Source organism: Falco biarmicus, chromosome 7 (assembly GCF_023638135.1).
Source record: "Falco biarmicus isolate bFalBia1 chromosome 7, bFalBia1.pri, whole genome shotgun sequence".
NCBI lineage: Eukaryota > Metazoa > Chordata > Aves > Falconiformes > Falconidae > Falco > Falco biarmicus.
Genome location: NC_079294.1, coordinates 7,983,985 through 7,999,052, shown reverse-complemented (window position 1 = coordinate 7,999,052; position 15,068 = coordinate 7,983,985). Strand labels below are relative to the sequence as shown.

The 15,068-nt window shown below is 45.2% G+C and overlaps 1 protein-coding gene across 2 annotated transcripts in view; it reads left to right on the top strand.

Annotated features, from left to right (window-relative positions):
* The window catches only part of ADCK1 (aarF domain containing kinase 1), a 78,272-nt gene that overhangs the window by 38,241 nt on the left and 24,963 nt on the right, over positions 1 to 15,068 (top strand). The window lies entirely within an intron of this gene.

Below are 15,068 nucleotides of genomic sequence, written 5' to 3'. Positions count from 1 at the left end.
AGCTCTGGTGTTACTGACCCTTAGAGTCATGCCAAGGACAAGCTGGTGTCTTTATTGCCCCGGGAGCTTTGGGACAGGCTGTTCCCTCGTTCCATGTGTTTTCTCTGCGCTCACAGCTGCTGGGAGAGAATCTGGCTGAGCCCTGCTCATGGCAGCCTCTTCCTGGGTGCTCAAAGCCCCGTTGCCTAAGAGAGGGAAGGTTTTGTGGCTAGATTAGGGGATAATCTCCTTTGGCTTCCTTCAAGTTAATAAGATTTACGATACAGGAGGTTGGATGGTGGATTTTCTGAAGGATTTCTTGGAGGGCCTTCTGCAAGGAAGTGGAAGATTTGAGATCAGAAGATGCGATGGGGAATGGCCTAGTGAGTAGTTCCCATCTGCATGCTTAGTGACATTTTTTTCTTTAATTTACAAATTCTTTAGGTGCCTGAGGGTTAGTGTATGACATACCTGCATGGAATTCGTTGGCTCACAGGGTCTTGTGTGCAGATGGTACGCTCTCTTCGGTATGGTTTATCTCAGAGTTTTGATGACACCTGAAGTGTTGCTCTGATGCAAATAAATCTTGGCTGGCAATGCACACCTCAGCTGTGTCAGGCTGTGTTCAGTGTCCACGTTTTGCAGAGGTGGTGGATGTGCTGCGTAACAGTGCTCTAGCCATCGGCAGGAACCACCTCTCAGCGCATGGGTAACCCTTCCAGTTCCAAACAAATCACTGGAAATCACTATCTGTAACTGGGATTAATAGTCCTTATGTAGCCTTCTTGCATATGGAGACTTTTTTTTTTTCAAACATAGTGTGTGTCTCGTTTGTTCAGCAGTGTCTGTGTGTTTATGACACAGCAGGATCTGGGCAGGGGCAGAAACACTGAGCTGCCATGTAGCGGGACTGGCTTCTGTTTCAAAGCCTGCTGCTGATACACTCAGGAATACTCTCACTTGATGCTCTGATCTAGACTCAGGCTGAGTTTAGTATGCCCGATTTTTCTCTGAGAGAGCAGGGAATCCTGTCATCTGCTTGCTCACTGATCTTTTAATATCCTACTTGATCCTGCCTGGTTAGCATCTCCTGTTTGCTTTCAGAATTTTACATCTACCCAGTTGGCTCTTGACCCATCAGGAACATGAACACATGATGCAGTGAGTCTGGCGACTTTCGGCATGGCAGAATGTTATTTGTAGATGAAACAGATGACATAAGGTGAAATGAGTTATAGGGTCTGACCTTGATATATCTGCATTTTCCTAACATGCAGAATAGACACAGTGTTTTTATGGATTTTTAAGATATACAGTGATCTAATAAGCTCTGCTTTATGGCACTTCTGGGATCTGTCTGAGACAACTCCTGGTTCCATGTACGGTTGCTGAACCATAGAAAGCACTTCAACCCTGCCTAGGTTTCCTAGAGGAAAAAATCTAGGCTTTCTTCCCTGTGAAAAAGCTGCTGTGGGTGAGAACATTGGAAATTCTCCTCATGGGAAGCCTCACACTCAACATGCTTTTATGTTTTGAGAACTGAAGCAAAAATTGGGACCTAAGAGGTCTCAAAGGTCTTTCCACCATTAGTAAAGAAAGGGCATCAGTCCCTAGTAGGCAGGCCAGTCTGAGAGAGAGGAAGTTTTCTCATGTTCCCTTTGGAAATCAAGTTATGTTTGTGAACATTAAGCGCATTTTGCACTTATCTTCTGTAAGCTTTGCAGTGCTTTGGTTTTACAGGATGCATGGTTCAGAGCCAAACCTGTGAAGCTGTCTGTGACAACTGAAGCAATAAACTCACGTGATATATTGCTTGTGCCAGGAGAGCTCAGCTGAAGCAAACCCGTGAGTTTCTCCCTTACAAAGCTCCCATAACCACTCCATCTGAAATTGGCAAGTTCTTGGAAGAGTCTGTTCAGCACCAACCCTTCCAAACTTCAAATGATTAGTAGAATATATACATTAGTTGGCTCATCTGAGATAATGAATGAAACTGAGGTGGTATCAGTTGTGAGCGGGGAGCAAAGCTAATTTTGCCAAACACCTTATTGGATGTAACTTATTGGTTCAGGTCTATTGACTTTTATTCCCATTTATCAAGAAAGGCTAGAAGGAGGCTAGAGCAATTAAAATTACCAGGGCTTGTTAAGAGGGGTTATACTAAAGAAGTCTCTTCATGTAACTTCTGTTGCCTTTTCCTTTGTCAACTGCTAGTATCTTTGCCCTGGCTGCCAAGAAAACCCCTAAACCCACTCCTCCTGTCCCAGGCTGTCTTTTGTCCTTTGGACTGTAACCTAGCCTCTTCCTCTTTTTTTTTTTTTTTTCTTCTTTTTGTTTGAAAGAGCTGTGAGGCTGGTTTTTAATGGGATATCCTGTCAAAGGCCTTTGCCATTCCCTTGCAGTTATAAGGACCAGCTCAGGAATTATAAATCGGCTGCTCCAAGCTAAACATTTGAGACACTGGATGGTTCTCAGTGAGTGAGCAGGAAGGAAGGGAAGGGTATGGACTGTGCTGGTTCTGTGGGTCTTACCTCTCTGTTGACTACACAACTGTAGCACACTGATGACAGTGTGTTGGGTTGAGCTTCTGCGGTGTCTTAGTGTCCTGTACCCAATGAAAAAGGAGGTGCAGGCTGACCAGTAGCAGGCTCTGGGCTACTCTCTCCTGACTTTGCTCTCTGTGGGGTATGTCTGGAGTGGATCCCAGTCCTCAGCCCTTCTTTGGTAAGGTGGCTCCCTGGATTATGATGAGATGCTTTTTGGGATAGGTGCCCCTGCTTACATTTGATAGAATCCACCAAACTGCTTTACCTCATCCACAGGAGCCCAGTGATTTTAAACTGTAGGAGACAGAGCTAAATACCAGTGAGTGTTTAGAGGCTCCCTGTCCTGTTCCTATTCCAGAGACTGACTCTGTTGCTCCATCTGTTTTTGAGCTGCATCAGCCATAGGGAGGGAAGCAGGGCAATTGGATTCTGGCTTTAGAATAGTAGGTTGCTGTATTGCATGGAAATGCATGTGAATTAATCAAAATTAACCCCCTACCTTTGTTTCCTTAGCTCACTTTTCTCCTTGTAACAACCTCTAGCGGCACACCCTGGGGGTGCCAGAGGGTAACTTACGTTCAAACAAGCTGTTTCCCACTGCAGCTCGGACTGGCAGCCCTTCCTTTTGCAACGCTTGTCACCCTGCAGTGGCAGCAGCAACGCTGGGCCTGTAAGTGTAGTTGATTTATGTTAACTGTTGAAACGATAATGTTTAATCTGTAAAGTGCTAATCTATTTTTTATGTTGATTATGAATAGGCCAGCTGTGCCTACTTTCCTATTCATAGAGTTTAGTGAACAAGCCCATTTCACAGGCTGGATTTGGAGTGTGATTTACATGAGAGCAGATACTGCTCTAAGGAGAGTAAATCAGCTGAGTTACACCACTGAACCAGGGACCTGGCAGCCCACCAAGAAGATCTGGGGGCAAGGAAAAAAAAAACATGGGAGGCAGAGGACGAAGAGACAGATAATAAATAACCATAATAATAATTAAAAATAAATAAATAATAAACCATAGAAGGAGCAGATGGATCAGAACAGAGACATGAAAAATAAAGGAAATATGGGCAGGAGGAGAAAGGAGAGGTTGATACTCAGAGGAGAGATTAACAAGAAAGAAGCAGGTAATGATGTGGCTGGCCTAGCACGGGACTTTCCTCTCTGGATTGATGCAGAGAGCTCTGGGCTCCAGGGCTTATAGGACTGGTTGTTAGGGAGTATACAGAACCCCTTCCCCAGCATGGTGCCAATGATGCTGTTGGCAGTTGGTTGTGGATTTAATTTGCCATGCAGTTGTCTCCCTCAAATGACTTCTCTGGATCTCTACACATTTTTTCTGAGAGCAGGCTGCAAACAGTGGGAACTCCAGGGTCCCGTCCAGATGTTTTTGTAAGTTATTCTCCCTTGACTTCTCTTCAGTCCCTGCATCTTGTTCTCTGTGGTGTGGACTGCTGTACAGCTGCACCTCTTTGCATCGACTGGCCTGCTAGGTGTGCTGATGTTTCAAGATCTCATCATGGTACAGTCATCACCAGTAACTGGCTTATGAGCTTTACATCTTCAGCAGGGCTTTTCCTACCTTTTTAGCATCTTTCTTCTAATGTAGTGACTTCATTATATCCCTTTCTTGATACGAATTCAATTCAGGCAGAGCTGCCCACGTCTGCTAGGCTACATGTACTTCCATGTCTACCTCAGATCCTCACTCCTGCTTCCCTGGGACAATGCTATGCTTCAATAGAACTTTATCACGCTTACATCAATGTAATTATGACTGAAGCCTGAGGAAGGAACGTAACTGGGCAGAATCTGTCTGGGACTGGGGTTTGCCCTCTGCATGTTTTCATTGTACTGTGCCTCTGTCCACCTTGGTGACAGACTGCTAGATTGTTCCTGTTCTTTGTCCTAGGTCCTGATCCCTTTCAGAGGAGACACATCAAAGCATTCCACATAATACTCACGGGAGTATGCCTCTCTCTCCATTTTAGGAGCTGAAGTAGAAGGGTCTGTCAATGTAGCATATACTTACGTGTATGCAGTGCTGTCCTGCTCGATATATATCTACATGCTGCCTCTACACTCACATGCAAACACCTGTCCTGACCCTGTTCTTCTCCTGCCTCTCTGTGGATGGAGGATTTTGCCTATCATTCTCCACACAAGCTGTACACACAAATGCACAGCCCCGTTCCCCCTCCATAACTTACTGTGCAAGCCCTAGCACAGCTTTGCTTGTCAAGCAGATGCTTGTAGCCCACCTCTTCTAAACACATACCCCCAGACATCTCCCCACTACACTCCATATAGTCACATAAACCTGCCCATAGACATTTCTCCACCACTACCCCTTCTCTCATACACTTTTCAAAGCTGAATCAGAAGCATTTGAGATGAGGCACAGGTGATGTGTGTTCCCGAAGGTCCCTATATATCCTCAGGCTCTGGTAGCTGGTTATTTCTCACAGGGCTGCTGCTGTTGTGCAGGCTTGCTGCTGACAGGGCCCTTGGGGCATCTCTGCAGTCCTCAACAGAGCCTCCCTCTGCCTGGCTGTGACTAATGTGGAGCCTGTTTGTTGTGGGTTTGTTGACCCTTTCCTACTTGGGTTTCAGCCAGTGCGTGGCAGGGATGTGTTTATGCCTGAAGCCAAAATTGTCTTGAAAATTCATTTGCGTGGGGTACTTCCTTAAGTCTTACCTTCTTCCTAAATGTGCCAACTGGCCCAGTCTCTGTGGCATTTTGGGATAGGTTTTATCTTGATATAAGAATGAAATTTTTTATGTAGATAACTGTCAATAATGGGAACAACTTTCCTCAGGGATGTGGTAGAGTCCTCACCTCTGTAGGTTTTCAGGACATGATAATCTCATCTAGGTTCCCTTTCCCATGAAAAGTTGGACCAGATTATCGTTTGAGGTCTCTTCAGTCTGAGCTGTTGTATGATTTGGTGATTCTTTCCAAGTGTGCTGTCTTTGCAGCAGGCTGCTGGCATCTGTAGGCGTGATATGTTATTTAGGAATATGCCTGCAGGAATTGACCCAGGGGTTCTGAGTATGTTCAGGGACTCCCATGTGTCTTAGTTTGTGTGTAGCTCAAGAGAAATGAGAACCTGGGGGGGGGGACGACGACAACAGCTGGCTTTTTGTCACCTGTCACTTGTGAGCATTAGTACTCCATGTCTACTACTAGATTCAGACCTGGCCTGGAAATGATATCTCGAGGAGGTCAATGTTGATGAGGCAGCCAAGGCTGCAGGCACGTGTGACAGAAGGGTGGTGACATTGTCAGTTGTGAGGAGAAAGGAGACAGGAGGGATGGTTTGAGTGAGAAGACTAGAAACCATGCTTTAGATTTGTTGAATGTGAACAGAGAGGTGACTACCTGAAAGACAGGCTGAAATTTTAGTTTGGCTAGAGGCAGGCTGAACTAGAGTAGAGAGGTAGAACTAGGAGCCACCAGAAAGAGGGTGGAAATTTTATGTGAGCAATTATCCAAGTGCAGTGGTGGGGGTAGGGGCTGTGAGCAGAGCTTTGTGGAACATCTTCAGAAAGCTGGGAATGGGGTAAGGAAGCTGCTCAGACATGCTAACAGAACCATTAGAAGAGCAGAAGGCTGAGGAAATGGCTCCCTTCCCTAGGAACTACAGGGGTGTTCCTGCTATGTTAGCATTTTCAGCTCTATTGCTTGGGAGCTGAAGAGCTGCAGAGAGCACGGTAAGTTTCAAAGATCTCAGTAGAAGCAGCCACTGCTCCTACTGAACAATGGAATAGGAGTCCCTTTGGACAGACGGGGTGTAGAAAGAATTTTACTGGCAGCAAAGAGTTGTCTTCTGCGCTGCTCTCGCTGCACACTGTGAAACAAGTGAAAGCCTTGTTTATTAGCAGGGGAAGAAAGAAAGAGAAAGTGTGCTTTCAATTAAAACACAAAAAATGGCTGGGAGTGGAGAAGTTGTGTGGTCTTGAAGGACTGTGATTCCAGTCTGAACGACTGACAAGTGTGGCTCCATCCTCACAGACAAGAGAGATGCAGGTGAAGTAATATCTCTCTAAAAAGACAGAGAGAAAAGAGTGAATTTAATGAGCATTTTTCAAGTGGGGGACAGCTCAAGGTGAAAGAGCAAATAAAGGGAAACATTGGTATGTGCAAGGGGAGGGCAAGGGAACATGTGGCAGGTTGGAGCATCTCCTCCATAGCCTGCACTACTGGGGGGAATAAGTCACTACTTTCTTTTTCAGCATGATGGAATGGGAAGAAGGGAACAGGAATATATATGTATATACATGCCTCAGCTTTATTGTTTTGGTCTGTGCATTTTGCATAGACTATAAGATGTTTATATCATGCAAAATAGAGTGCACAGTGACACTGTTTAGTGTGTGCTTTGAGACATTTATCTCCACACAAGCACCATTGCTGGTGCGGACTCTGGCTTGACTCTCTGGATCAGTCTGTGACTGGCTGCTGTTGGAGGCCAGTCACAGACAGACTGGGCTGTGGAAGTGGTTCGGGACTGTGGGAAGGCGGTGATCTGTACAAGATGTTTATTCTGAGGTAGAAAGAAATGGGATACTGAACAAGCCAAGTCACTGTGCTGATTAACTGCATCTGGAAACAGGAAATGAGCATTTTCCCAATGGTCACATCAGGGTTAGAGGGACTGGTACTTTGTTATCACTCAGGGAGATCCTGAGGAAATCATCGATTTCAGTGGTGCAACATTCTTCCACCTTCCAGCTTCTCTACAGGGAAGTGAACTGGGCATGTAGCTTTGAACAGCAAAATCTTTCCTTTGGTAATGGACAATTTGGAAGGAAATAGCCTGGAATTTAATTCTGAGCATGGGATTACAGGCAAGGGGGAAAAGCTATCTGCGTTGTCTGGAGCACTTGATACGAGTGTACACTGTACATTCAGTACACTGAATGGATGGGTTAGAGGTTCATTTTGAGAGATCCCAGCTTTGCTGTTTCCTCTCTTTGGTTTGTCCTGTGTGCTTGCAGTATACCGAAGGCGTTGTGCTAGCCCTGCAGGTAATGACTGCACTCTGCTTTCCTACTATCCAGCTTGATACCTGCCTTATGTCAGAAGCCTGATGTGCAGTCTGTCTGCTTTCAGAGTGCTTAGTGAAGCCAGCACCTGGACAGAGAAACAGCTGAATGAAGCTAAGCATGGAAGAGGCTGTGATGATGAAAACTTGCAGAACTCTTAACTGTTGAAAGCATTGAGTCTTGGGGTACTGAGCCAGTCTGTTAATCTTGGCACCCTGTGCCTCTGGAAAGGTAGTAGGACACCCAATAACTTAATTGATGAAAAACATTTATCTCCTTGTGCCAATCAGGAGGATGTTCCTGAGCCAGTTAGGCTCCCGTCTGTCCACAACAATCCTCGCTTTTATTGGACTGAATATTGTTTGTTTGTGGGAGCCATAGGTAAGTGGCACACCTTTTGGAGAGGTGGGAGATGAGATCTGCCTCACAGGTAGGGTCTCAGGAGATGTACGTCAGCTCTGTCTGCTCCTTGCTGTTAATGCTTGTTGTAGCTGTCACCATTGAGATTGGTTTCGATCCAGGATGAGTGATATTCTCAGATAGTTTTGCCTTGTCTTAAGGATCTGACTTTACTCAGGAAAATAAATGAAGCTACCATATGTGTGTCTGAGCGCAGACTATTAAGCAGGAGTCATCAGGGATGGAACAAAAGGCACCTTTTCTCAAAAGTATGGCTCTGTAACAATTAAAGGTACTATATCAAGTAGCCTGATACAGTTGTTGTACTGCTTATTGGATGGATGAGATGACAGCAATGGTGGCTTCATGTAGGCTTTCCCACTGCTTTTCTAGTCAGAAGAGACTACAGAAGTTGGTAAGTGAGCAGAACAGGGAATAGCCAGGACCCTAGGTATCAGACAGTGAATGAGGGAGCCAGCTTTGGTGCCCAGATGATGGTATCAAAGACTTTTCCTTTAGCAGAGTTCATTTTCTGTAACATTCATAGCTTTGTGACTGGGAAATGCTGTTGGAAGGATCCCAGAGAAGCTGGTAGTGGGCTGCAGAGTACCAAGGTGATACCAGGTAGAAATAACAGGAAAAGATAGCCTTCATACCCCAGCTGGCTCACAGCCTTTTCCCAGAAGAAAGGCTGGTGGTTGATGGACAGCTCTGGTTTGCGCTATTGCGGTGCAATGTTAGCAGTGATTAACCAAGTTAGCAGTGATTTGCATGCCCCAAGCAAATGGGTACCATTGGCAGATGAAGTTGTGTGGCTGTGGATGTAATAACTGCTCTGTATGTATTATACAGATAGATTTTTCAAAAGATATTAAAGTTACATATTTGGTCCTGAAAAATGAAATAGGGGCGGGTTTATAGCTGACTGGACAGTCCTAATTCTGCTCCTCCATGCATGAGCTGTGACATGGTGTGGCCCAACATTGCATGGGATATCAGGTAGAGACAATGTTAGAGCTCAGCTCTTCCAATTTCTCGGCAGGCATCTTAGCACACATCTCCCCTTGAAATGGACCTCATTGCTTTGCCATCCTGTGCACTGAAAGATGCAGGGATTTTGTGCAATAAGCCATACGTAATTGTTTCAGTGCATCAGAATACACACGTACCTTTTACCTGTATTAATTTGGATGCCGTAGATACCTCTGTGTACATGCACACTTACATGTATATGTAATATGAACACCACGGAATCCATTTAGAAGAAAACCACTATTCTGTGTATATCTACAATATTATTAAAAATATTGAGTTAATAAATACATGTTCTTGACAGATACATTTAGGAACCATCAATTAGGCTTGGCATTCATTAGGTGGGGAGAAGTCCAATCAGATTTCACTGACTCAACAAAGCCGCCTATAAATTGTAGGCTGTTTGTTCTGACGTTTGATGAATTATTCTTCATAATCCACTGTCTGCTGCGATAAATCTAATCTTTCAGTTTTTGCTGTCTTAATAATTCTTGGAGCAACACTGTGACATTTTGTTTTCGTAGAGGGGATAGAAGGGCTGAGACAATGGAAAAAACCCTCCATTTGCTGTCTGGGAAGTAGGTCGCTCTACTCCGAGGTAATATTTTCTCACACCTAGAACTCTGGTCTTGCAGACTTGCGGGGATCAGTGAGTCCTTGGTGCCACGGACAGTTATGTGTATGTTCTTGAAAAGATAACCAGCCTAGGATGAGGTTCACATCCCTTAAACCTAGTCCAGGAAAGGCATTCAGAATTGAGAGCAATATGGTCCTAGTGTCAATAAAGTGAATTCTAGAAGTTCTGTGAGCCACAAGCCTTAGAAATGCTGTATCAGACATAGAACTGTGTAACTCTTCAGCCATTCTGCCACATGAAATAGAGGGGACATTGTACTTGGCAGTGTTAAGATGGCCACTGCAGCCCCCAAAACTTCCCTGGGAAACCTGCTCTCTTTCCAGAGTGGTGTTGTGTTGGTCTGTTTTCCAGCACACTCACAAATCCCATTATCACAGTGTCACGCAGTCTTGGCTGGGAGGCTCCAGACAGCATGATCCCTGTGTAAATCTCTGAAAGCTCCTGCAGACGGAGCTCACCTTAGCAAATTGCCATCCATAGAGCCATGATTAAGAAGGGGCTGTTTGGTGCTGTCTCTATCAGGAATGGAAAAAACAGATGAATTGAGTCACCTTGTCAAGGGAATTCCGGCTTGGAGAATCATAGCACAAGGAGATGTGCAAAATTTACCTCCCTTAATCACTTTCTGGCTGTCGGCTTCCTCCATGGATGTGTCTCCCAACTGAGCGATTTGCTTTGTCTTGAATGGATTGATTCCAGCTTCCCCATGTGCATCTTCCTGTGCTGCTGCATGGCATCAAAATGCTAGGAGACTGCAAGCTGCTCCCAGCCATCGCGGCACAATACTGTTGTTAATGGAGCTTGGTTGTATCATGGCCTGTGATGAGGATCTTGGAGGCAAGAAGTTCAAGTTAAACCTGTGTTGCCTAGTCAGCCCCTTCCGAAATAGCAGGTCACCTCATAGATTGCTATCTCCAAATACAAAATACAAGACTCAGGAACAATTATAGGATACTGTGATCAGAAGAGGAGATCTGCTGTGAAATTGTGGTTGAGGTTTTGAATCTTTCAGTTTGCATTGCTTTTTTGGTGGTAATAGAATAGCATCATACTTGTTGGGCCCCTTTTTGTGAATAATTTTTGAGAGGCTGTGATTGTCAAATCAAAGCACAGTGAAATGTCTGGAGATGGCCTCTGTCTGAGGTGGTCTTAGCTCCTGCTGCATGTTCCCCAGATGTGCCAGAGTCTCTTGACGTGGACATATTTACACTTGGTTCTGGCATATTTACCATACTTTTGGTAACAGAAACAACTGTATTGTCTGAATGTTACATGACAGACATTTCATGAAGATGCATTGTTACCAGAGCTCAGGGCTTACCCTGGAGACGGGGTCACTTCCAGCTGCGGTTCCCCCATACCTTTTGCACTCAGAAACTTACAGGGTCTATCAGTAACTTTCTAGGCTGTGAAACAGCGACCGAGTCCCAGGCTGGCAGCAGGTGAAACAATTCCTGCATTGTCCATCCTGCTGGCATTGAGACCGCTCAGCCTGGTAGGAAGAGCTTCTGAAGAACATAGGGGGTGACTGCACAGATCAGACCAAAAGCTGAAGCCCGCCACTCTGCCTCCAGCTGTAGCCAATGTTGGCTGAGAGGCAAAGGCTATGAAGGCGTGGCAGGCGTACAGTTAAGCTTTACTTTCTATGATCTTCCCAATTCCAATAATCTGAATATTGGAGGTTTCCTGGGCCAGAGATTGGATCTTGGTGTTTAATAACACCACCTGGTGATGGATTTTCTTCATCGATCTATCTACCCACCTGGACTTCTGATATTCATAATGTCCTGTGGCCATGAGTTCCGCAGCTTAATTGGTGTGGGGAAAAAATATTTCTTTTTGCTTGTTTTAATCCTGCTGTCTGGTAATCTTGTGTGCTAATCCACAATTTGCTGCTCTTGAGTTCTTCTGTGGAGTGAACGAGACGAGCATTCCCAATCCTGTTCTCTGTGACAAAAGTGATTTTATAGAGTTCTGTGACATTCCCTCCCCATTGTCTCTCTTTCCAGGCTGAAGAGTCCTTTGAAGTCTTGGGAAATTTTTGAAGGCAGTTTTGAAATGCTTTGGTGAAGGACTCTTCCCCTGGGAAATGCTGAGCATTTGAAAGTCTCCTCACTGACACCTGTACTGGACTGGTGCAGCTCGGGCAGAGTTGAGAAAAAGTTCTTTGTAAGTGGTTGTGGAAAACCAGAATTTTCCAAACTGTCCTGGACTCTGCTGGAAAGTGCCTGGATAGGACTTGTAATGCGAAATATTCTTACTGAGACCCCCATAGTGGCCCCATTCTGGCCACACCACACACACTGGAGCACCATGCTGAAAGGGGTTCAGCCTGCCAGCTGTACAGGGCTGGGCTGTTGAGACACTTTCCATTAGTGATCCTGCATCCCACTACACTCTAATTTTGTCCTGAGCACACTGCTGACACATGGCCACCATTGATCTGCTTGGTCACTGTGACAGAGCAGAGCCACCACATCCCACTCGGGATGATGTTATGTAGTGCTGGGCCAGGAAGGGGCTCCCTGACTTGGCCTCCTGCTCCAAGGGCACCTTGTTAGCGGCTTTTCCGGAGAGGGAAGGGAACATACCTCTCTGTGGAGAGGGCAGATTGAAACCAGGCGGTAATATTTGATCATTTTATGCAGCACATGGATATAAAAAGGTTGGGATTAAGAGGCAGTATATTTCAAAAGAAATTAGCTAGCGAGACATGCATGTTAAACGTTTATGGTTTGGAGATTAAGACATCAGGCTGGAACTTGGGATGTCTGGGTTAAATCCCAGCTCTGTCAAAGACTTCTCAGAACATGCTGGGTAGGTCGTGTAAGGTAATACTTTCAGAAAGGACTCAGGATTTGGGACCTTAAATCCAATTGACTTCCAGTAACTTCCTAAGTGTTTAAGGACAGGATTCACAGCAAGTACTGAGGCATGCTGATGCTCAGCATCGCGGCGTGTGCCATGCACCTCTGGCAGAGCTGTATGTGCTTTGGGAGGGCGCTTCAGCATGAGGAGTCGCGTAGGTGACAACTGGGGACTCCTGGAAAGCAGGAGTTTGTGCAGGGCCCAGAGTGGCTGTGCACCTTGTGCGGTGGCACTCTGGGCTTAATGGTGGTCTCTAGGTGCAACCTCAGCACAAATACATAAGAAGTGTCTAAGTAGGTAGATCCTGTAAAAGCTTTTATATCGGCTCCCTGAGGTGTGAATACTAATAACAACAGTCATGAAAAGATTGTGCATATTTAAAATCAAATGAGCTTCATTCTTTAGAATTAAACAGTCAGGACTGTGTTTCCAGCAGGTGAAGTACAGTGATCCATAAGTTCATTTGCTGTTGAGCACATGCCCGATGGGTGTGCGGAAGGCTAGTGAGGCAAACTGCTGCCTGCAGGGACACCGCTCACCTGTACAGCTGTAAACCTGCAGCTGGCTGTCCTTTGAAAGAGCAGCCCTAAAGTTCCTTTTCTTTCTTTTAAACCTTTATTAAACCTGTCTGGAAACTATGTATGTTTCATCTCATGCCAGGATTATGGATGGCAACAGCCAGCTTGAGAAGGCCCTTTGAGGCTAGCTGTGGCCTGAAAGAAGCTTGAAGGTTCCTTAAATACCATGTCAGGTGGGCTCTAAGACTGTACTAGACCTTTGCTTGCTAATTATCCATCCTGGAAATGATGGTTAGGGGTTTTGTTAAGGGTACTTATTAGCTGGGTGCTTGTGAACAATAAGAGCCTGCAGCCTGCTCCAAGAGCTCCCTGCCTGCAGGAAATGGGTGCAGCCACCTTCCCTTGGGAAGTACCCCGCTCCCTGGCTCACCTCTTCTCTGCTTTCATGTCATGCAGCCTCTCTCTTGCTATTGCCTGCCTGGGACACACAGCCTGCATCAGAGGTGCTAGCTGCCTCCATCAAGCTGCGAAAGGACAATTTCATAATGAATGAGGGTGATTTGTTAAGTGGGGGGTCCTGGAGCCCAGCTGTAATTGTGCTGCTACTTCTTTATCTCAGCCTCACACCTGCTCATGTAATGGCCTGGCTGTGATATGCTCCCTCCCCCATGTGCATGCTCTCCCCTTCTGCTCCGGGAGAAGCCATCAATTCTCTGGCCCCGTTGCAGTCCCTCACCTTGCTGCCCTTGCCTGCAGCCTGTGGGTGCACACAAATTCCCCCTTGAATTGCAGCAGGGCCACTCGGCTGGCTCTTATGGACATGACCGCTAACCTGGCTTTCATGTTCTAAGTAACAGGTTTTTTTAATGAAATCCTTCTGCCCAAAAGAACTCCTAGACACAGCTTTCTTCAAATGGTGTTGCTGTAGAAAACTTAGTCACACAAGGATATTGTATATATTATTCCTGCCACAGGCAATGTGTGCAGCTTTTTTTTTCCCCTGCATGCATTCAATACCAGTGAAAATAGTTGGATTGACAGTGTAGGCAATTAAGAGCTTTAGAAATCCGAAGCAGATGGAATTTCATTTTATATATGGTCTTACTATAAATGTACCTTACTGGATTCAGGCCAGTGAACTCCCGTGCTTTAACTTTTGGAGGATGTTACCACCTTTATGAGAGTTAGACTAGTAATATCGGCTGCTGCTCTGTAAAGGGTACATCCTTTTAATATGAGGATGTGTATAGGGTAGTCAGAGAGTTGAAGAAAGCCGCAGCTCAACTTCATGTGGCAAATTCTCTGTTTGCATTTTTTCCTTCCTTATGGGGTCTCGTAGCCCAGCATGCTCCTGGCCGGCTGAAGTGTCTTCCCTTTAACAGGTCTTCTCTTCAGCTGATAGACAAACTTCACATATAGATAGAAGTCTGTGTCTTGAATGCATGTCCCCTGAGCCATCTGTCATCCTGTAGGTGCTTTTGTCTATATATTAATCTGAAATGAGAATCTCAAAATCTAAAAGTGAGAGAGAAAAGAAAGGATGGAGGGGAAAGAGGGGAAAAAACTTTTTTTCTCTTGAGACGTGAATGTCAATAGGTTTGAATTATGGACTTGCTGTAATTAAAAAACACATAACTACTTGTTTTTAAATGCAGTTGTTCTACTTAATTGATTTTGCTGCTAGGACCAAAGGGAATTAATTAAATAAATAAAATGCACGTTCCTTGTGAATTACTGGAGGCAGCTGAGTCTCTGTTGGATCTAATTGCAGCAAATGCTCGGGTTTGTTGCTAGCAATAGTTTTCCGTGGAAGGGGCTGGGAGAGAAAGGGTAGGGTGGTGTGGGAGGGGGCTCATTCCCTGGCAGCTGCAGGAGGGAACAGGCTGCTCCTTGTGTAGTATTTTTCTTCCTTGTCAGCAAAAAGAATATTCGTTTAACACTTTGCATGAAGACTTTGCTTAGAAGGTCTTTATTCATATTTAATTACTAGCTCACTGCAGCTCCCATCTTTAATTACTTTTTAAAAAGCAGGTTATAA